This window comes from Pseudophryne corroboree, chromosome 11, assembly GCF_028390025.1.
Source record: "Pseudophryne corroboree isolate aPseCor3 chromosome 11, aPseCor3.hap2, whole genome shotgun sequence".
Taxonomy (NCBI): domain Eukaryota; kingdom Metazoa; phylum Chordata; class Amphibia; order Anura; family Myobatrachidae; genus Pseudophryne; species Pseudophryne corroboree.
The window spans coordinates 117,049,118-117,072,361 of record NC_086454.1 but is presented as its reverse complement, the minus strand read 5'-3'; the positions used below and the strand labels follow the sequence as shown (position 1 = coordinate 117,072,361).

Genomic DNA, 23,244 nt, shown 5'->3' with positions numbered 1-23,244 from the left:
CTCAATACTTGACAGGTGTGTTAACTAAATATGTGGTGGATATGTAGAGGGTTCCCTCCCACTACTTTCCGAAATACCCACTCTTTTCCAGAGAGGCAAATTTCCCTACAGAATGTAACTTTAATACAGCTTAATCGCAATAGTATATACAATTGTTTCAAATTATTTCAATTTTATTTAACAGGAATGAATCAGCAGATGTCACCTCTGGCGACCTTTTCTACAACGAAAACAGGTAAGTGCATACAACATATATTTTAACAACACTACAAATAAATTAAAAGTCAAAAAATTATTCCGAGGTTACAATATACTTTAAGTGCTAATTAAACTGTTGCATTCTTTTCACAACTATTTACAATTTATAACTTGCACAATACATTAATTTATCTTTACCAATATATTAATGTTATACTGAATTATAAGTAACTTTGGTTTAACCAAAATGTTTTTTACATTGTCCTAGATAATAAGCTTGGTGGTGTACACAATTTCCTTGCTTTCTCTTGTAACGTACGCAGGATAATAACAATAGCCATTGTAAGCTTAAATCACGTTAGAAGAAACTGCTATTACAAGTCATTGTAAGGTTAGGCTTTTCCAATGAATTTCTTACTTAAACAGTTGTGGCTGTCACAAAGCTTGAATTTCTTTTCCATGTTAACAATAATGATATTCTGCTTAGCAAGAGCACAAAACATAGAAGTGTTTATTTAACTGCACAAATCTGCTGGCTATAATTTGATAAGTCAGTGTTAGTCAGCGGTTACAGCAGGGGGGAATGGGGTCAAACTGAGTTCCATCACTTGTAATGGTGGGTGGAGCTAGTTCCACCTCCGTCATGGCCCTGCACAGTAATTCCAACAGAAAAGCCCTCCCCACCATCTGAGGCAATAGATGATGTGGGTAGTGCTAGCGTCACTGACAAGCTGCAGCCATGTCCCCCTTCGTCAGTTCCTATTGGCTCCATGGTCCTTCACTGCCTGTGGCCTGCCCCTCCTGGTACTCACACACACACTGTGTCTGTCGGACTGCATTCATCCCCTCATCAGGTCGCAGCGGTTTCCTTTTCTGGCACAACATATGTGATGGTGATGCCATCACTGCCCCTGAAGTGAAAAAGAGCCATGAATTGGGGCAGGCTATGTGCATGCTGAAGACAAGGGGGTAAATGTATGAAGCAGTGATAAGAGAGGAGAAGTGAGACAGGGGAGAAGCTGCCATGACAACCAATCAGCTGCTCTGTATAATTTTATAGTATGGAAATTATAAATGTCACTTCAATGCCATGGGCAACTTCTCCACTGGCTCACTTCTCCTCTCTTATCACTGCTTCATACATTTACCCCATGGTGAGAGGGGGCTGGAGGGAGACACAGAGGTGGGGAAGCTTCTGGAGGGACACAGGGCATGGAGCTGCTGGAGGGACATGGGCGGTGAGCTGCTTGAGTGACAGAGGCAGAGGTATAAGAGGCACTACTGTGGGCATTATGTGTATAAGACACACTACTACTGTGGGCATTATGTGTATAAGAGGCACTGCTGTTGGTGTTATGTGTAAGGGGCACTAATATTGTGGGCATTATGTGTATAAGTGGCACTGCTTCTGTGGGCATTATGTGTAGGGGGCACTACTGTGTGTCGTAACGTGAATAAGGGACATTACTGTGTGGTGTAACATGAATCAGGAGCACTACATGCAGTGTAATGTGAATAAGATTATGCTTCTATTTGGTGGAATTTGAATTGAAAGTACTATTGTGTGACCATGCCCCTTCCTTGTGAGGCCACACCCCTTTTTTGCAATGTGTGCTTTTGGCGCACACTGGGGGTCATTCCGAGTTGTTCGTTCGTTATTTTTTTCTCGCAACGGAGCGATTAGTCGCTAATGCGCATGCGCAATGTCCGCAGTGCGACTGCGCCAAGTAAATCTGCTATGCAGTTAGGTATTTTACTCATGGCATTACAAGGTTTTTTCTTCGTTCTGGTGATCGTAATGTGATTGACAGGAAGTGGGTGTTTCTGGGTGGAAACAGGCCGTTTTACGGGTGTGTGCGAAAAAACGCTACCGTTTCTGGGAAAAAAGCGGGAGTGGCTGGAGAAACGGAGGAGTGTCTGGCCGAACGCTGGGTGTGTTTGTGACGTCAAACCAGGAACGACAAGCACTGAACTGATCGCAGATGGCGAGTTAGTGTCGAGCTACTCAGAAACTGCTAAGAAGTGTCTATTCACAATTTTGCTAATCTTTCGTTCGCAATTTTGATAAGCTAAGATTCACTCCCAGTAGGCGGCGGCTTAGCGTGTGCAAAGCTGCTAAAAGCAGCTTGCGAGCGAACAACTCAGAATGAGGGCCACTGTCCCTTTAGGAAGTATGGTAGGTAGGGCACAAATTTATAGTTTGCAGGGGTGAGTGGGTGCTAAAAACCCTAGATCTGGCCCTGGCTCCTCCTAATGGAGGTAGATGGCTGGAGAAATGAGCTCCACTTTAATCCCTGGTGTTAGGACAACTTGTTTTACTACTAAGTACAAGATGGGACTGGATCTCTCCTCTTTCACGTCTTGACAGTACTCAGTTACTAGGAGGGAGTATCTTCAGCACCATCTCCACAGATGGATCACACTTTCCAGATATCTCTCCTGGACAGCCTGTCAATCTCACTGGCCACAACTTGTATTTGGGTCTCACGTGATTGGCATCTCCTCTTCCCTGTAATTCTCTTTAATTAGTGGCTTCTCTGGAGCTCTGATATGGACGAGCTCCTGCTCTGTCTGACTATTGTCACCAATTGACGTTAAACCTCTGTGGGTACCAGCTTCAATACAGTCTGATGCACAGCCTTTACCCTTTGTGGCATGCCCTGCTATGATACCTGGACAGTATAGGGATATCACAGAGTGTTTAAATAAACTCCACTAGATACTACTTATAGTAGAACATATCTGAATCTATTAAAAGTATATAAGCTTTCTTACAGGCAAATGGTGCTCCAACTCTATATTAAGAAACTGTATGCCTTACAATTGTTTACTTTTTTTGCCCAAACACTGTATATTTCCCTATTGCACCATGATATTTTAGAAACTTCTAAGTGGAAAAATATTGATTTAATAATAGTTTTTAGCAAATGAGAGAATATATGAAGAACTGGGAGAAGGCTCCGGTGGTACAGTGTCTCACTTCAGAATATATTGCAATATTTAACTAGATGTTTCACATTATTTAAATATATATCAATTATTGATGATATATAAGGTTTTACTGTATATACTGTACTTGGAACAATATGTTGAACCTTTATGCATTTAATAATTACATAACTAGAAGAAAAATGTAACACAATGAAGACATTGAAGAGGTAAAGGTTTTTCCTCTCACAATACCAATATTTTCTAACCTTTAGGTAAAGGGATGAGAAAAGTACCGATAAAGCAAATGGATATGAAAAATATCTTGTAGAAGGAAACATTCACTTGTTAGTGACAGTATTGATCATCAACAAGGACTATTTGCACATACAGAAAAAGTATATTAATGATTTATACATGAAAAAACACATCCAGACATCATTAGAAGCAGGGTTAGATCTTGCCAGAAGGGAAACAATGAACCACAAAGGATGGCAGCCCAGTATTTTTCACAACCAGAACTAGGCTTTATCAGCCAAGGCTGGTGGCTCCATAGCAAGGAGACACACAGTGTGGCGCACATGCCACTTTTTGGAACATCTACTGTGGCTTTATCCATACAGTATATGCACAGGTTTGAACATCTTACAGTAATAATCATATAGGCAGCTATTCTTTGTTTTCATTATACATATTTTATATTTTCTGTTTTTATTTGTGTGGGCGCATCTTCCTGTCTTGTTATCTTGGAGTGCAAACTTCACACAAGACTGGCACAGGATTATATGCTGGATCACAAATACAAAATGATAGAGGTGTGCTCTGCACTGCCTCTGTTACTTACAGCACCAACACCAGACAATAGAACCTGGGGTGGATCTTTGCTGCAGCACAACCTCTGACGTGTGCCTTTTGCACATGCTTGGCTTCCTGCCGCTGCCTGGAAGTGAAAGGTCATGTCTCTGAAAATTCCATTTTAAACTAACGCCTGTGCCTACTCACACTGACCTTTATATGCACTGTGTCACTACTGCACTATTTATATAAACTATTTTATTTCCACCACTGTTAATATAGTCACACTGTATATTGTGAGTGCATACCCGGCGCACCACAATGCCCAGAAATCCTACAAATGCTCCTGGCTGCAAATGGAAATTCCAGATAACCTGGACCTTCTATTAATCCTGTGCAGATCTGTTTCTACCTGGTTAATAAACCTTCACCTAGTTAAGCCAATCTGCCATATGTACTAACCTCCATTAGCAAATGCTTCCACCTTCCACATTCCATAGTACAGTACCTGCCAATACTAAAAAGATCTACATTGAATGATTGAAATGTCACAGTATATGTTTGATGGTATCACATTATACAGCCTACCTGTCTTTATTTCTATTCTTCATTATTACCTCTAGTATAAAAAAGACCCTTTGAGCGACTAACTTTAAGAGACTAACTGCCACCCCATTGCTATTTGGTTTGTGTTTTATCATGAACTTTTCTCAAAATGTATTATTTATACAAATTATTTGTTCATGGTGAATACATTGAGTTTGAGTATTTGACCTCAACCCCCTCTTACAGTATACTTGTATTGACTCCAAACATCTCAATAATTAAAACAATAGGAACAATCTGATTTAACAGATAATCTAAATCAGCTGGATTGTACTAGATGTAGTGTATCTATTAATAAGTAATTAACAATTTAAATGTATTTATTTAAGATATTCCTAGAAATTACTTTTTATTAATGCTTTTTGGTATTATTTTACAACATATGCCCCTGCTCTGTATTTAATAGTTTAAGGATATTAATTTAGAAAGAGGAGGCTGCAGATCTCTTAATTTCAGGGCCACACATTCACGCGCGCACACACACACACGCGCGCGCGCGCGCACACACACACACACACACACACACACACACACACACACACACACACACACACACACACAATGTACTAGTAGCTTAGACCAGTCTATTGTTGGGTCACTAGCTACAGTGCCCTACCATTTTTTTCTTTCTCCCTGTCTCAAGTTATTTCTTTGTTTCTCTGACGTCCTAGTGGATGCTGGGTACTCCGTAAGGACCATGGGGTATAGACGGGCTCCGCAGGAGACTGGGCACTCTTAAAAGAAAGATTAGGTACTATATCTGGTGTGCACTGGCTCCTCCCTCTATGCCCCTCCTCCAGACCTCAGTTAGTATCTGTGCCCGGCCAGAGCTGGATGCACCCTAGGGGCTCTCCTGAGCTTCCTAGAAAAGAAAGTATTTGTTAGGTTTTTTATTTTCAGTGAGATCTGCTGGCAACAGACTCACTGCTACGTGGGACTGAGGGGAGAGAAGCGAACCTACCTGCTTGCAGCTAGCTTGGGCTTCTAAGGCTACTGGACACCATTAGCTCCAGAGGGATCGAACACAGGCCCAGTCCTCGGTCGTCCGGTCCCGGAGCCGCGCCGCCGTCCCCCTTGCAGAGCCAGAAGAACGAAGAGAAGTTGAAAATCGGTGGCTGAAGACTCCGGTCTTCATTAAGGTAGCGCACAGCACTGCAGCTGTGCGCCATTGCTCCCTTAGCACACCACACACTCCGGTCACTGATGGGTGCAGGGCGCTGGGGGGGGCGCCCTGGGCAGCAATTAGATTACCTTACTTGGCGAAAAGCACATAATACAGTCTGATAAACTGTATATGTGCATTAACCCCCGCCATTAAAGTACATAAAAGGACAGAAGCCCGCCGCTGAGGGGGCCGGGCCTTCTTCGTCAGCACACCGGCGCCATTTTCTCTTCACAGCTCAGCTGGAAGGAAGCTCCCCATGCTCTCCCCTGCAGTATCCTGGTACACAAAGGGTAAAAAAGAGAGGGGGGGCACATAAATTTAGGCGCAAAACTGTGTATATAAGCTGCTATAGGGGAAAAATCACTCAGTATAGTGTACATCCCTGTATTATATAGCGCTGTGGTGTGTGCTGGCATACTCTCTCTCTGTCTCTCCAAAGGGCCTGGTGGGGGAACTGTCTTCAAATAGAGCATCCCCTGTGTGTGTGTGGTGTGTCGGTACGCGTGTGTCGACATGTCTGAGGTAAAAGGCTCCTCTAAGGAGATGATAGAGCGGATAAGTGTGTGGGAGGGTGTCTCCGTCAACAACGCCGACACCTGTTTGGATATGTGTAAGTGCTGAGGTAAAATTATTGCACAAAAGGTTAGGGAACAGAAAGGAAATCTACCCTGGTCTGTCCCTATGTCACAGAGTCCTTCAGAGTCTCTCTATGTTCACTATCCAAAATAACAAAGTATTCACACGGAGTTTAACTCTACTGTCGACTACGATAATGCAAAGTTACAGCCAAGAGGGCTAAAAGATATTCAATATATGATTATTGGAATAAAAGATGATTTGCATATCACTGATGACTCATCTGTCCCTGACACGAGAGTACACATGTTAAGGGGAAGAATGCTGAGGTAAATTTCCCTCCTCTCATGAGGAAAAAGAGCGGGAATCTCCAGACAAGAGACGGCAGCTTCCCACAAGAGAATTCTCAGGCTGTATCCTTTCCCCACTAGGGCCAGGATGTGTTGAGAATCTTCCCCTTGGGTGTCCTGTTTGCACTAGCTATTCTCAGGGATCCTGCAGATAGCGTGCACATTCTAGTATACTACCCAGACGGGCGATTGTGTCGGCATGGGTTTATAGCGCTGTGGCAGCGTGGACAGGTACCTTATCAGCAGAGATTGAGACCCTAGTATGCATATAAAGATTTTAATATGCTGTCTTAAGTGATAGATATATAATTATAAAGCATGCCCAAAGGAACATGAGTATACTGGGTCCTAGAGACAAAAGCTATGTCGATTTCTGCTTGACGTGTCCTGTAGAATATACATTGGACAGATGATGCTGTTTAAGAGGCATATGGAAGGCTGAGGATTGTGTGGAGAAAGGTTCTCGGGCCTGGTCTCCACAGTTATAGCTGGTAATTCTGATATTTTGCCTTATATTCCTGCACAGCCTAGGAAAGCACGACATTATTAAATGCAGCTTTTTGAATAAAGAAACAAGAAAGTCTGAGGTGCGTCCTTTCTTGTCAGAGCCGGGGGCAGAGAAAAGAAGCTATACAACACAGCTAGTCCCCAGGATCAGAAGTCCTCCCCGGCCTCTACAAAAATCCACTGCATGTCGCTGGGGCTCCACAGGCGGAGCTAGGCCCGGTGGGGACACGCCTTCGTAAGTTCAGCCACAAGTGGGTTCACTCCCTGTTAGATCCCTGGGCAATAGAAATTGTATCGCAGGGATACAGGCTGGACTGTGAGAAGATGCCCCCTCACCGAGGACCCGGCGGGCTTCCCCCCAAGAGAGGGAGCCAGTGTTAACTGCAATTCGTAAATTGTATCTTCAACAGGTGGTGGTCAAGGGTCCCCTCCTTCAACAAGAGGGTGTTATTATTCGACCAATGGTTTAATCCCGAAACCAGACGGTTCGGTTAGACCCATATTGAATTAAAATCCCTGAACATATATCTGAAAAGGTTCAGGTTCAAGATGGAATCGCTAAGAGCGGTCATTGCAAGCCTGAAATGAATCGGGACATAAGGGTTGCATACCTTCGTGTCCCCATTTATCCACCTCATCAGGCGTACCTCAGAATTGCGGTACGGGATTGTCATTACCAATTTCACCAAGGTAATGGCGGATATGATGGTGCTCCTGCAGAAGCAAGGTGTCACTATTATCACATACTTGGATGATCTCCTCATAAAAGCGAGATCAAGAGAGCAGTTGCTGGACAGCATATCACCTTCTCTGGAAGTGAAACGGCAACACGACTGGATTCTATATATTCCAAAGTCGCAGTTGGTTCCTACAGCTCATCTGCCTTGCCTAGGCATGATCCTAGACACAGACCAGAAGAGGGTTTATCTCCCGATAGAGAGAGCTCAGGAGCTCATGACACTGGTCAGGAATCCATTGAAAACCAAAACAGGTGTCAGTGCATCACTGTACTCGAGTCCTGGGAAGGATGATGGCATCATACGAGGCCATCCCCTTCGGCTGGTTCCCATGGAACTTACTGGACAAGTGGTCCGGATCACATCTTCAGATGCATCGGTTAATCACCCTATTCCCCAGGGCCAGGGTGTCTCTCCTGTGGTGGCTGCGGAGTGCTCACCTTCTCGAGGGCCGCAGATTCGGCATTCAGGACTGGGTCCTGGTGACCACGGATGCAAGCCTCCGAGGGTGGGGGGCAGTTACACAGGGAAGAAAATTCCAAGGTTTGTGGTCAAGCCAACAGACTTGCCTTCACATCAATATCCTGGAACTAAGGGCCATATACAACGCCCTAAGTCAAGCGGAGTTCCTGCTTCGCAACCAACCGGTTCTGATCCAGTCAGACCGCAGGGGCTCATGTAAACCGCCAGGGCGGCACAAGGAGCAGGGTGGCGAGGGTAGAAGCCACCAGAATTCTTCGCTGGGCGGAGAATCAAGTAAGCGCACTGTCAGCAGTGTTCATTCCGGGAGTGGACACGACCTCCACCCGGGAAAGTGTTGACTTCATCAGGAAGTCTTCACGCAGTTTTGCAAATTGATGGAAACTGCCTCAGGTGGACTACATGGCGTCCCACCTCAATAAAAAGATAAAAAAGATTTTACGCTGGGTCAAGGGACTCTCAGGCGATAGCTGTGGTCGCACTAGTAACACCGTGGGTGTTCCAGTCGGTCTATATATTCCTTCCTCTTCCTCTCAGACCCAAGGGCTGAGAATTGTAATAAACGGAGGAGTGTGAACAATATTCTTTGCTCCGGATTGGCCAAGAAAGACTCGGTACCCGGAACTGCAAGAAATGCTCTCAGAGGACCCATGGCCTCTGCCTCTCAGTCAGGACATGTTGCAACAGGGACCCTGTCTGATCCAAGACTTACCGCGGCTGCGTTGGACGGCATGGCGGTTGAACGCCGGATCCTAGCGGAAAAGGGCATTCCGGATGCAGTTATTCCTACGCTGATAAAGGCTAGGAAAGACATGACAGCAAGACTTTTTCACTGTATATGGCGAAAATAGGTTGCTTGGTGTGTGGCCGGGAAGGCCCTACAGAGGAATTCCAGGGGGGTCGATTCCTGCACTTCCTACAGTCAGGAGTGACTATGGGCCTAAAATTAGGATCCATGAAGGCCAAGATTTCGGCCCTATCCCTTTTTCTCTCAAAAAGAACTGGCTTCACTGCCTGAAGTTCGGATGTTGTTACAGGGGTGCTGCATATTCAGCCCCTTTTGTGCCTCCAGTGGCACCTTGGGATCTTAACGTGTGTTGGATTCCTAAAATCCCACTGGTTTGAGCCACTTAAGACCGTGGAGCTAAAATATCTCACGTGGAAAGTGGTCATGCTTTTGGCCTTAGCTTGGACTAGGCGTGTGTCAGAATTGGTGGCTTTGTCATGTAAAAGCCCATATCTGATCTTCCATATGGAAAGGGCAGAATGGAGGACTCGTCCCCAATTTCTCCCTAAGGTGGTATCATCGTTTCATTTGAACCAACCTATTGTGGTGCCTGCGGCTACTAGGGACTTGGAGGATTCCAAGTTGCTGGACGTAGTCCGGGCCCTGAAACTTTATGTTTCCAGGACGGCTAGAGTCAGAAAAACTGACTCGCTATTTATCCTGCATGCACCCAACAAGCTGGGTGCTCCTGCTTCAAAGCAGACTATTGCTCGCTGGATCTGTAGCACCATTCAGCTTGCACATTCTGCGGCTGGACTGCCGCATCCTAAATCAGTAAAAGCCCATTCCACGAGGAAGGTGGGCTCATCTTGGGCGGCTGCCCGAGGGGTCTCGGCTTTACAACTTTGCCGAGCTGCTACTTGGTCGGGTTCAAACACTTTTGCAAAATTCTACAAGTTTGATACCCTGGCTGAGGAGGACCTTGAGTTTGCTCATTCGGTGCTGCAGAGTCATCCGCACTCTCCCGCCCGTTTGGGAGCTTTGGTATAATCCCCATGGTCCTTACGGAGTACCCAGCATCCACTAGGACGTCAGAGAAAATAAGAATTTACTCACCGGTAATTCTATTTCTCGTAGTCCGTAGTGGATGCTGGGAGCCCGTCCCAAGTGCGGACTCTCTGCAATACATGTATATAGTTATTGCTTAACTAAAGGGTTATTGTATGAGCCATCTGTTGAGAGAGGCTCAGTTATTGTTCATACTGTTAACTGGGTAAGTTTATCACGAGTTATACGGTGTGATTGGTGTGGCTGGTGTGAGTCTTACCCTGGATTCCAAATCCTTTCCTAGTAATGTCAGCTCTTCCGCGCACAGTTTCCCTAACTGAGGTCTGGAGGAGGGGCATAGAGGGAGGAGCCAGTGCACACCAGATATAGTACCTAATCTTTCTTTTAAGAGTGCCCAGTCTTCTGCGGAGCCCGTCTATCCCCCCCCATGGTCCTTACGGAGTACCCAGCATCCACTACGGACTACGAGAAATAGAATTACCGGTGAGTAAATTCTTATTTTTTCCCCACTATCCACCCCTCTCTCTCTCTTTTCCCCACCACCCCTGTTCTCTATCTTCCCACTGCAATATATTCCTCTATCTCCTTCCCCATTCTCTTCCCACCGCCTATCTCCCTCTACCTCTCACCCCCTTACTATTACAGTCTTCTCTCTCTTTCCCTGTCTCTCTTTCACCCTTCTCTCTATCCGTGCCCACAGCTGTCTCTTTTCTACTTCTCTCTTAGCAGCTCACCTGATGGTTCCTCCCAGTGGTCTCAGTTGCCTTATATCTCACTGGCAGGCATCATGTTTTTGATGTGCTTGCTTGCTCAGTATACAAAGAAATATATCTCCTTTTTCAATGCTCACTGTCCCCATACTCGTCTTTTTACCTTTTATCTACACAGTATAGCGGGGCTCTTTGGAGGAGACTATCCTAACAGAAATATGTTGTAGATGCTGGAGGACGGGATTTAGAAGAGGGTGGTTGACTATTGCCAGAACAACTGCATCCAGGTCTGTGAAGAAATGGATACAAGTGGCGGGATAGTAAGAATAGCGAGAACAGGAACCCCCTGTTTGTGAAATTTTCTAAGCAGCAGTTTTGGTAGTTTTCTGATGGTTTATTGAACCAACAATTTACAAAAAAAAATGTTTTAGAAATCTCCCGCTAAAACATTACTGTCACAATTTTTAAAATGTAAGATAGTATCCATCCACTGTACTAAGCGGAGGTATGGGAAATAACAATAAAATGGTGTCTAAATCACTAAATTAATGAATAGCTTTTTAGTAGGTTATCAGTAAGATAAAGAGAAAACACAGTACACTTATAATTAGGGCCCATCATTATTTATCGAACTAGCTGTTCTACCCGTTCTTTGCATGGGAGTTTCTGATTTTCATGGTTGTAAATATAAATGTAAAAAATCTGGTAAATCTGTAGAGATGTAAATTTGAGACGTCTTAATGTAAGTAAATATTAATCCATGGTTCTTGGCATTACCCGAAAAGCACCCATAGCAGATACGGTAAAAAGTGACAGGACCATTTTTGTAGTTTATTAAATTCTACACACTGGAGGTGCAATACAAATTTTTGATCCGATTGTCCGTTTCGGCGTTATCTTTCCCGCAAGGCAAGCCACGCATCGGTTATTATGCCAACCCCCCTTTTCATCCCCTTAGGTGAGGTTTACTAAAATTCTAATTACGTAGTTTTCCTATTTCCCACCTGCAGAATACCTATGTTAAATTTCAGCTTCCTAACATATCGAGAAGTAAGAGAATTAGTGATGTTAGTCAGTCAGTGAGTGAGTGAGGGCTTTTCGCATATATATATATATATTGAGAGAGAGAGAGAGAGAGAGAGAGAGAGAGGGAGGCAGATAATATTAATAATTCATTTATGGAGCAACATTATTTTATAAATATATTAGGGGAAAAAGTAATTATTTCAATTTATTATTATAAAGGGGAAATATAGATTAATTATTGATTGGTGTTAAATATTTTTTTTTTTTTTTTTTGGGGAGGGGGTTCTAGAGCATTTGCAGTATGAAAATACAGAAAATATGCTCAGTAAGATAAACTGCAACTGACAAGATACAGGAAGAGTAATATTACGAGGAAACTGATACCATTACCCAGCAATAAGGGTTTATTTTGGTTTTGTGTAATTTGTTTAGTTATTACCGTCCAAAATAAATTAAACATGACATTTAATGATACAATTTAAAATGGTCGAGTTCAGAACCTTACATGGTTTCTAAATTTGTAATGATTGGTTGTTCAGCCTTTTTAGGGATTTCCCTTTGACACTCCTTTGTGGGCTGTAATCAGACTGATTCTGTTGGTCCTGGTGATTACTTGGATACCTGATCTGTTCTACTTAGTGGAGCTCATTTACCTGTGCTATCTGGAAGTTCTGTCAGCATGTCTCCACAGTTCAAATAATCTGTTCTATTCTGAAAACCTGTACCTGTCATTTCTTCATTATGCAAATTACCTGTGCTACTTGGAATATTTGCCAAGTAGTCTCCACAGTTCAACTAATCTGTTCTGTTTAGAAAACCTGTTACCTGCCAGCATTTATTAACTGTACAATTTACCTGCGTTATTTGGAAGATCTGCCAGCATGTTTCCACAGTTCAACTAATCTGTTCTATTCAGTCAGCATTTCTTTAATGTGCAAATTACATGTGCTATTCGGAAGACCTGTCCAGTAGGGTAGCCAATCCCAGGATCGGGGGGATCCTGGGATTTAGGCCAAAAATCGTCCGGGATTCAATCCCAGGATTGAAAGCTCCAATTTCGGGGATTAAGGGATGAGGTGGCCCTTTAATGCTGGTCAGCGTTAAGCACACTCAGGATGCTCAATGCTGCCCAGCTCACTCCTCCCAACTCCCCTTGTGCAGCGGACTCTGAGGTCACGCTGAGTAGTCACCACCTGTCAGGCACCGCGCCGCCTGATGGGTAGCTGGCCTGGGTAGCTGCCCGTCACCAGCTGCCGAGTGTGGAGGAAGATTCCCACCCAAATGCCCTGCTAGATTGGTGAGTTATGTGTGCGGGGTGGGTGGGGAGAGGCAGGACAGGGGGGGGAGGGGGGCGGGGGGACACATTGAAAAAGTCAATCCCGGGATTGACCATTTTTCAATCCCGATTCCTGGGATTGAAAAAATGGCCCAGGATTGGCCACCCTACTGTCCAGCATATCTCTGTATAGCAATTATCTGTGCTATCTAGATCCCTGCTAGTATACTCTTCAGCATAAATTACCAGTGCAAGTTTGAAGATCGATTTAGCTGTGTTATCTAGTTTATCCTATTTAGTTGATATATTCAGCTAGTGCATTTAGTTCTTAGTGCCATTTATTTAAATGGTACATTTAGCTGGTGGTTTTAGTTACAGTATTTATACCATTTAGTCTTTCTGAAGTGTGCTGTTCCCTTTAAATATATCTGTCTGTGAACTTGAGCCTGCACTACTTAAAGACTTGGCAGCCAATTACCAGTGACTGATGGTAGTTCCAGGAAATGGGGCTGTTATTGGTGAAGTTCTTGACAAGTTGGTTCTGCTAGCTCAGGCTGAGTCATACACAGAAGCAAACACAGTAGAGACCACATCATCCTGGTGCTAATTATCCTAATACTCCAACACTCCAACCATCTGCAGTCAGAGTGGGGCTAATATAAAATTAAAACTGCTAACATCTGAGATCATGATCACATGATACAGGAATAAAGCCAGGGAAGGGGTTCAGTATGATTGGCTGATGGACGGGATGCCAGCTGTCTGTATACCGACAACAGCATCCCGTCCATCAGAATCCCGACAGACCCCCATTAAGCCCCCTAACCCTTACCTTTTCCCTACCCTAACCCTCCCTTGTAGGCGCCTAATTCTAACCCTCCCCGGTGGTGCCTAACCCTCCCCGCTTTGTGCGTAACCCTAACCTTCCTTTCCCCGGTGCCTAAACCTAACCCTCCCCGCTAGGTGCCTAACTCTATCCTCCCCTGCTAAGTGCCTAATCCTAACCCTCCCTGCCTGGTACCTAACCCTAACCTTCCCATCCCTGATCCCTAACCCCTCTTCTGGTGGCTAAACCTAACCGCCCGGCTCACCAAGGCTACTACCACCCGTGGGTGTCAATGACACCCATAGAATGGGAATAGATCCCCTGGCGAGTGAAGCGAGCCACTAAGCCTGCAGCATGGTGAGCGCAGCGCTTGCCCCGCTACTGGCATTCTGGCGGGCAGGATGCTGCTGTCAGGATATTGAGAGCCGGCATCCCGTCCACCGGTATAACGTATGTAACCCCTTTGTACAGTCTCATATGTATTAATATCTGTCATGACTGTGATTTTGTGAACCCGGTGTTAGTGCAGTCTGTGCGGGCAACTGGGGAACTATGTGAATATTAGGCTGGTCTGTAGGAATCAGTGAGAAGAAGGAGCAATCCCTGACCAGGGATCGAACCCGGGCCTCGGCAGAGGAAGCCGTATCCTGACCACTGGATCACCGGGGACTTTGATAGCAGGATGAATGTATAGGTGAGACTGTACTGGATATAGTGTCACAGGAGTAGGTGCTTATGTACTCGAGGTTACTGGCAAGATGGTAAGACGGACTGGTTACTGGTGAGACTGGGATGCAACTGTAATGCGTGCTGGTAGACGGATATAACTGGAAACGCAACTGAAAGTAGGACGATGACTGTGGCTATAACTCTAATACGAGGCTGAAGAACCCTGCGGCTGTGACGGTAGAACACTGCAGCTGTGGTTTCCAGTTGAGACTGTGGAACACTGCACCGTGCCTTTAAGATGAAACACTGCAACTGTGCATTTAAGTGGAGACTGCGGAACACTGTACTGTGCCTTTAAGATGAAACACTGCAACTGTGCCTTTAAGTGGAGATGGTGGAATACTGTACTGTGCTTTTAAGATGAAACACTGCAACTGTGCCTTTAAGTGGAGATGGTGGAATACTGTACTGTGCCTTTAAGTTGAAACTTGTGGAAATACTGGATATCAATGGCAACACAAATGTAATCCAAACTGGGTAACAAAGAATCAGAGTTTTTACAGGAACCAGAGTACAAGGGTTACCTTTAGGGAGCTCAGCTTCAAAGCTCACACAGAGGAACTGGCCCAGTTTCCAACTCAGTCTCCCGACTTATACTTCCTGGTCCTTGGAGATTGGTGCGCAGTGTCAGGTGATGCAGAGAGTCTCAGGCTGACAGAGGATTGGACAGCTCTGGGTCAGGTGAACAGTCACTGTCATGTGAGTACTCTAGCATAGGCTGTGATGTGGAGTGAGGCCTAGCAGGCTGAGAGAACACTGAAGCCTGAACTTCTGCAAAACATAGGATGCTGGCTTTTAGGCCTAAACTTCAGATTGCTGAATTCAGACTCACACAGGAGATCACCACAGGTGGAGCTCGTTAACTATTACCTTCCAGGCAGAGAACTCAGGAAACTCATGGTATTGGAGAGCTGTTTATCCCAGTGAGCAGAAAGATGCAGGATCCAAGACAGAGATGGCCGAGGTAAGTCACCAAACATGAAAACTACAGTCAGGATTGTGACAATATCCTTTTGAAGATATGGCCTCCAGAATTGAGCACAGTATTCTAGATGAGGCCGTACTAATGACCTGTACAGTGGCATTATTACTTCTTTCTTTCTGCTGCTGATTCCTGTCCCTATGTAACCAAGCATCTGACTAGCCTTCCTCATTGCTTTGTTACATTGCTTACCTGCCTTAAAGTCACCTGAAATAGTGACTCCTAGATCCCTTTCCTCCTCAGTAGTTTCCAGTATAGTGCCTATCAATACTTTATTTAGCTTTTGGATTTTTGAGACCCAAGTGCATGATTTTGAATTTTCTGGCATTAAACTGTAATTGCCATGCTCTTAACCATTCATCTAGTCCAGGCCTGGCCAACCTGTGGCTCTCCAGATGTTATGAAACTACACATCCCAGCATGCCCTGCCACAGTTTTAGCATTCCCTAATAGCAAAACAGTGGCAAGGCATGATGGGCCTTGTAGTTTTACAACAGCTGGAGAGCCACAGGTTGGCCAGGCCTGATCTAGTCTATCTAGATCCTCAATCATTTGTTTTACCCCTCTTGGTGTGTCTACCCTGTTGCATACCTTTGTGTCATCTGCAAAAAGGAAAACTTTCCCTTTAATTACATTTTTGCCATATATATGACTTAGGGCTTAATTCAGACCTGATCGCTAGGGTACGTTTTTTGCATCCCTGCGATCAGGTAGTCGTCACCTACAGGGGGAGGGGGAAATCGCTGTGCAGGGGTGCGATCGCATGTGCAGGAGATATCTTTTGCAAGATAAGTAGTGTACTTTTAATAATTTCTTTTCTTTTTGGTTGTCACCTTTTTATATATTTTGAACACTAGTAGGCACTCCATCTCTTTCCTATTCTACGCGTCTAGTACGCGTCTAGTTTCCCTTCGTGGAGAGGTCCTTTATTGTGCGGTGCGCGATGACGTCATCGCACACCGCACATCATTTCAGTCTGTACAGGGGGCGTAAATTACCACGCCCCCTGTACGAAGCCACGCCCCCTAATGCCTCCCAGGGAGCCAGAAGCCCCGGAACCGGCCCTGGCTTTAACCTCCAGAAATTGTCATCTTCTAAAACATTTTGTATGCATAAGTAAAGAACATTATGTTATGCTGATAGGCATGCATAACAAAACATTATTTGAAAACGAACGAAAGAAAGGAAAGTCTACCACACCTGCAATTGTGAGACCCTAATCCCTGGCTTGGGTGTAATATCTTTGTCCCTTCTGGAAAATCTAGACATACTGTAAACTTCCTCACAGTTTATTAATACACATATTCACCTTTTTATAATATAACTACAATCTTACTATAGATAATTGGAGAACTTTATCATATCCCTGAATAAATCTCTTTTTTTGACAGAACACAAGAAGCCTTGATCTGCATTCCTAAAAGTTTTGAGTTATTGTATTTCACAAACTCTTAATTTCTCCTCAGAAAGCTGTCTGAAATGGGTCTGAATTACATGTTTATTTGGCACAGACGTACTTAATCGGTTTTTGTAGTCTTAAAATAACTATTGTTAATTTAGGTCACTTGAGATGTTGCTGGAATCAACCTCTGCTTAGCTTCTCCCTTCATACTTTGGATTATATTTTCCCAGGGCTACTCGGAAATCCCATATTGTTCTTCTCCCAGCCACAGATAATATATTGCAACGAGCAAGTCTGGTGTTATGTACTGTAATTTGAAGTGTTCAAAATATATTCTAATAACATATCTAGGTGAAATCGCTGTGCACAGTCTACCCCCCTATTGAGTGTCCTATCTATAGATCAGTGTTTCCCAACTCCAGTCCACAGTGACCCCTAACAGAGTATGTTTTACACTTCTCCAGGGACGTATTAAGGGGGATAATTCAGAGTTGATTGCAGCAGCAAATTTGTTAGCAGTTGGACAAAACCATGTGCACTGCAGGTGTGGCAGATATAACATTTGCAGGGAGAGTTAGATTTGGGTGGGTTATTTTGTTTCTGTGCTGGGTAAATAGTGGCTGCTTTATTTTTACACTGCAATTTAGATTTCAGTTTGAACACACCCCACCCATATCTAACTCTCTCTGTACATGTTATATCTGCCCCCCCCCCCCCTGCAGTGCACATGGTTTTGCCCAACTGCTAACAAATTTGCTGCTGCAATCAACTCTGAATTAGGCCCTAAGAGAGGAGGAGGCCCATGTGCAGTCTCCAACAAGGGCCCCCTCCTCTCTCTCGCTGGCAGCCTGGTAGCGTAGTAAGTGTCGTAGCGCTGGAGTGTTGCTAGAGTCTACTGCGCATGCGCAGAACTCCGGGAAAATATGCAGCAGACAATTTCCCAGCGATTCCCCCCTACCATGTATGCGCAAAACTCAGTGAAAATGGACACCGCACCATTTTTCTGGTGATTTTGCAGGGCTGCCATAGCATCACTGGCCTCAAGGGGCACGTGTGTACCACACAGACTTCACCCATTATAGATACGCAACTGAGTTCTCCTTATTATCAGACGTGAAATAATTAGCAAGACCTGTGGATCTTTTAAAATGTAACAGCCAGTAAAGGCTACACATCAGCACAGGGGCTGTCTAATGCGCCTGTGCAGGCCTCCAGGATAATGGAGCCCAGACTTCCTTCCCGCTGTGCCATTTTCACAGTGATTTCTGTTGCTCTGCAGCACTGGCTGCATGGGACTTTTAAGTGGTATATATAACTATGGGTGCAGGGTGTGCAGTGTGTGCAGTGTGGGCCCTCTGGGGCCCGTGCAGAAACATCACTTACCAAGGTGACACCACGGTGCGATACCTTAGAGTCCTACCGCACGTCATAGATGCACACCTTAAAAATGGGGCACGGCTTCATGGGATGAGGCATGGCTTCGCATCGCGACCCTCGTTTTCATCACTCCAGTGTTTCGGGAGATATGGGCTGCCCCCTGGAGACTGCTGTGGCTGCAGTATCAACTTCTACACTGTGACAGGAGTCGGGTGCTGCAGGTAATGCCACAGTGCAGCAACCGACTCCTGGGGTGCTGCACCCCTCGCACCCCACTTATGTTGCTACTCATGCCCATGTGTACTGGTCACCCTGCACCCATTACACTGCCCACAAAACAAAATATTTTTGTTTGGTGCCTGGGATGTTAGTATTGATTTTGGTTATATTCAGCGGGCTAATTCCAAATACGAAAACAGTTTTTCTCTATCAGCCATACTTTTAGCACGTGCCCAGGCCGCATCACATTGCCATCTGGGCGACCTTCAGTCTGAACAGGACGTCTTTCGTACTGGTTTCAAAAACTTTCTTGGCAACCAGAAAGCTCAAAACTATGCTGAGCTAGTAAACAACATGCTCATTAATTTCAGAGACCTTGGCTGTAATATGAGCATAAACTTAATTACTTACACAGTCACTTGGACCATTTCCCAGAAAATTTGGGTGATATGATTGAAGAGTAAGGTGAAAGATTTCACCAGGACATTAAAACAATAGCAGATCGCTACAAGGGAAGATGGGATATACATATGATGGCAGATAACAGCTGGAACTTACAAAGAGACTGTCCAAACAAAGTCCATTCAAGAATGTTCCACAAAGGAAGCTTCCTAATCTACTTTTCTTTTCATTATGGTTTCATTTTATTATTTTAAAGAAAGTGTTATTTGAGTCACTATAGTGTTACTGTAATGTTAGTATGATTAATTGATGTCACTAAAATATTCTAGAAAATATTTTTAGACTGTTTTTTAACGTTTTATGTTTTATTATGTGAATCATAGGCCTAATATGAAATAGGATAATACAACTCAGACGATGTTTATATCTCAAAAATTAGAGCTGATAAGCAAAAATTAATGTTCTATTTGAAATCAGCACAAAATTTTTTACATAAAATCAGCTAAAAAATCCTCTGCACCAAAACATGTGTTGGGCTGTGAATTATAGATACGCCAATATTTGTGCACCTGCTTGAAGATCTAGTAAAACATACACTATTAGGGGTCCCTGAGGACTGGAGTTCGGAAACACTGCTATAGATCTTTAGAGGAAACTATTTCATGCCTCCCAACATGACCCTCTCCAGGAGGGACAGAATGCTCTGCTCCTGGACTTCCCTCTTAATTTATGATTGCCATTACCTGTGCTGAAAAATCTTTCTTATTCATTAACCTGTTCAATACAGGTGCAGGCAAATATAAATTAAGAGAAAAGTCCAGAAGCAGAGCATTGTATTCCCCCTGGAGAGGGTCATGTTGGGAGGTATGCAATTTACTTGATAGTTTTATAAATTGTTGTTAATTATGACTGATTAGATGAATGAAGACTTCTCTGTCTTCATAATTGCATCTGTGATCTTTTATCACTTAGGACTGGTAGTCAAACAAGATGTGTGCTGTAAAGGATAAATAAGACGCCACACTTGGCTCTTGTTTGTCTGTGTGTGTGTTGGATGATTAAGGGGAGAAAAGAGTAAACAAACAACAAATAGTACAAACGTAACATAAAAGCCGGCGGGGGACGAGCAAATTAGTGTGGATAAAGAAAAACTCTTATGCTCCGATATCCAGTTAAAAGTTCAATTATGTTACTGTATGGATCTGTTCATTTAACTATTTGGTGTTAAATAGTGCTTATCAGAGATCATTACGTTTGTATTATTTTTGTTTGTATAACTATGCTACATTGTAATACAAATTGATTTTAGAATAGACATTTATTAGACAAACACCCTAACGTCACCATCATTGTGTAATAAATTAACCCAATAGGTGCCAATTCACATCCACTTCAGTACCAAGTGAGTTTAACAGCACTCCCCCACCTCCTTTATCAGTCAACACGCACAAACAAGAGGTGAGCACAGCATTTTATTAATCCTATATAGACCCCACTGACATGTCTGCTGCCCAACACATCATAGTGGTTTCCGCCACTATAGTGAGCGTACCCCATAACCTTTCAAAAGATGTGTATTGTTACATGTTAGGGCACCCATCCATTGCACAAGTAAACTGTGTTTAACATACAGATAAATTCAATGTTATTTTAGTTATTCCTCAGGCTAACGCTACCACTCAGTTCAATCCTCCGAGATATGTAATAGTAAGAATTTTAGCCCTACAACATCATGCATATTCCTGGGCCCCTCTATGGGATGCATAGGTGCTGGAAAGGGGGTGAGGGTGCTGCTTCCCCCTCCACAAATATTTAAGAGGCGCCAACCAAAGTACTGGGTCACGGGGAGCAGTGCGACCATCATCTACTGTTAATACGGGCAGTGTCAAGATGGAGATAATGCCCTTTTCTCTGTTCCACCTCCTCCCTCCCAGCTCCATCCCCTGCATCAAGCTCCAACTCCTACAGTGTGTGACTAATTACTGTGGTCTGGGGCCATCCTTGTGCCTTTATCACCTCTAACTTCATATGTTCCTCCCCCCTTCCCCCTCAGCTCCCCTTTGTCCTCCAAACTCCTTCCCTTGTGGCACCCCATGACAGCCTCCCATTTTCAACCAGGTACAGATAAAAATGTATCCTGTAAAATCTCATTACCTTCCATGCACAGCCTCAGCCAGAGTGTGAGCTATGAGTGGATCCTACTGCTTCATCTTCTACATAATGTCACTCACATGTTACAGTGATGCAGTGTGGCAGCATGAGAAGACACAGGTATTATTAAGATGAAAAGTTAGTTACTTACTGTAGACTTCTTCTCCATCACCGATATCAGCACCTGAAGACATCAATGTCTGCTTTACCTTACGTAAAGCAGGAAGAGCTCTATGTCAGAATGTTCATTTGTCAATAAAGATTGTTCAAATGTAATTTTTTTCCCCATACAGCAGCAACAGCTGTGGTGCATGTGCAGTCTGTCCTACTCATAAGAGTGAGGCCTCTACTCTCGAATCTGCCTTCCCCAGATTTCGCAAATGCGCACACAACAGTAAGGATAGGTTAAGCATCTCTGCACAATTCGCAGATAGGATGACTGACTATAGTAATAGCCTTAAATAGTTAGAGCCATTAAGAAGCAACACATCTGCAGTGTGGAGATTAAGGCTGGGTCCGGACTAGGATGATTGTTGGCCCGGATTTCCATTTGGCCTGGACCATGGGGCAGATGTATTAACCTGGAGAAGTGATAAAGCAGTGATAAATAAGTGATAAGTGCAAGGTGATAACGCACCAGCCAATCATTACGGATTTGAAAAATTACAGTTAGGAGCTGACTGGCTGGTGCGTTATCACCTTGCACTTATCCCTTCTTTATCCCTTCTCCAGGTTAATACATCTCATGGGAAGACTGGCTGTACAAACTACACAATGTAATGAATGATGGAATAGGAGGTCATTACAGTTTACATTCCACATATGATATCCAGGCCTGGTGACGGGTGATACAAAGGGTATACCCTTCTTGGGCCCTGAGTTTCCGAGAAGCCCGAAGTTTCAGGGACACAAAGCAGGGCCGTGGCGCCCAATAGTGATTTAAGTGATTAAAAAGTGATTAAGCTGCAGCATAGTGGAAGTGGGCAGGGCTTCGCAGCTAATGCCCTCAGCGCTCTATGGGGGTCATTCTGAGTTGATCGCTCACTGCCGATTTTTGCAGTGCAGCGATCAGGTGAAAAAACTGCATTTATGCGCATGCATATGGGCTGCAATGTGCACGCGCGACGTACAGATACAAAGCTCTTTGTGGTTGTGCTCAGAGTCTAGTGAAGTTTTCCTTCGCACTGATGGCCGCAAGAAGATTGACAGGAAGGGGGAATTTCTGGGTGTCAACTGACCGTTTCAGGGAGTGTTTATAAAAACGCAGGCGTGTCTGGAAAAATGCAGGAGGGGCGGGGCGTACGCTGGGCGGGTGTATGACGTCAAATCCGGACACGAATAGGCTGAAGTGATCGCAAGCGCTGAGTAGGTTTAGAGCTACTCTGAAACTCCACAAACTTTTTTTACAGAGCTCGGCTGCACAAGCATTCGCACTTCTGCTAAGCTAAAATACACTCCACAGTGGGCGGCGACAATGTGTTTGCACAGCTGCTATAAACTGCTAGCGAGCGATCAACTCGGAATGATCCCCTATAATCTCATAAAGTTTCCAGCTTTTGAATGTAGCGCATGGTGCTGCTGGGAATTAAAGTCTCTGTGGCGTTTCAGCTCAAGGACGGATTGAGGGGACCAGGCAGAGCCCAGGAAGGGAGAGAGAGCAGATCAGTGGCAGCGCTCTATAGCGACGGAAACTGGGGAAGTCACAGCACTCGTTCTCCGCTTTAGTGCATTGGTGGTAAGGGAACACTGTGGCTCGGGGTAACATAGCAGCAGAATTTGTAGGCAGGATTCTCTGTCCTGGGCAGGAAGGAGGATTAGTATCACTGGGTTGGGGACTGTAGATTCACACAACTTGCTCAGTGATTAGTCACTTATGTTTTAGACATAAACTATAGTATGGCCAGTCTGCAGTGTCTCTTGTAGTTTTGGGAAAGTTGTCTTGTCCTTACACCCCCCTGCCCCTTCTTTTCCTTAGTCCGCCCCCTCTACTGTTCCCAAGTCCCCCAT

The 23,244-nt window shown here is 44.4% G+C and overlaps 1 long non-coding RNA gene across 1 annotated transcript; it reads right to left on the bottom strand.

Annotated features, from left to right (window-relative positions):
* Window positions 1–205: 205 nt before the first annotated feature.
* LOC134969995 (uncharacterized) lies at window positions 206–21,443 on the bottom strand. The gene is made up of 3 exons (XR_010189605.1): window positions 21,389–21,443; window positions 4,384–4,438; window positions 206–1,109 (listed from the first exon to the last, which is right to left on the bottom strand). It is a non-coding gene; the product is annotated as an uncharacterized LOC134969995 (long non-coding RNA).
* Window positions 21,444–23,244: the final 1,801 nt, after the last annotated feature.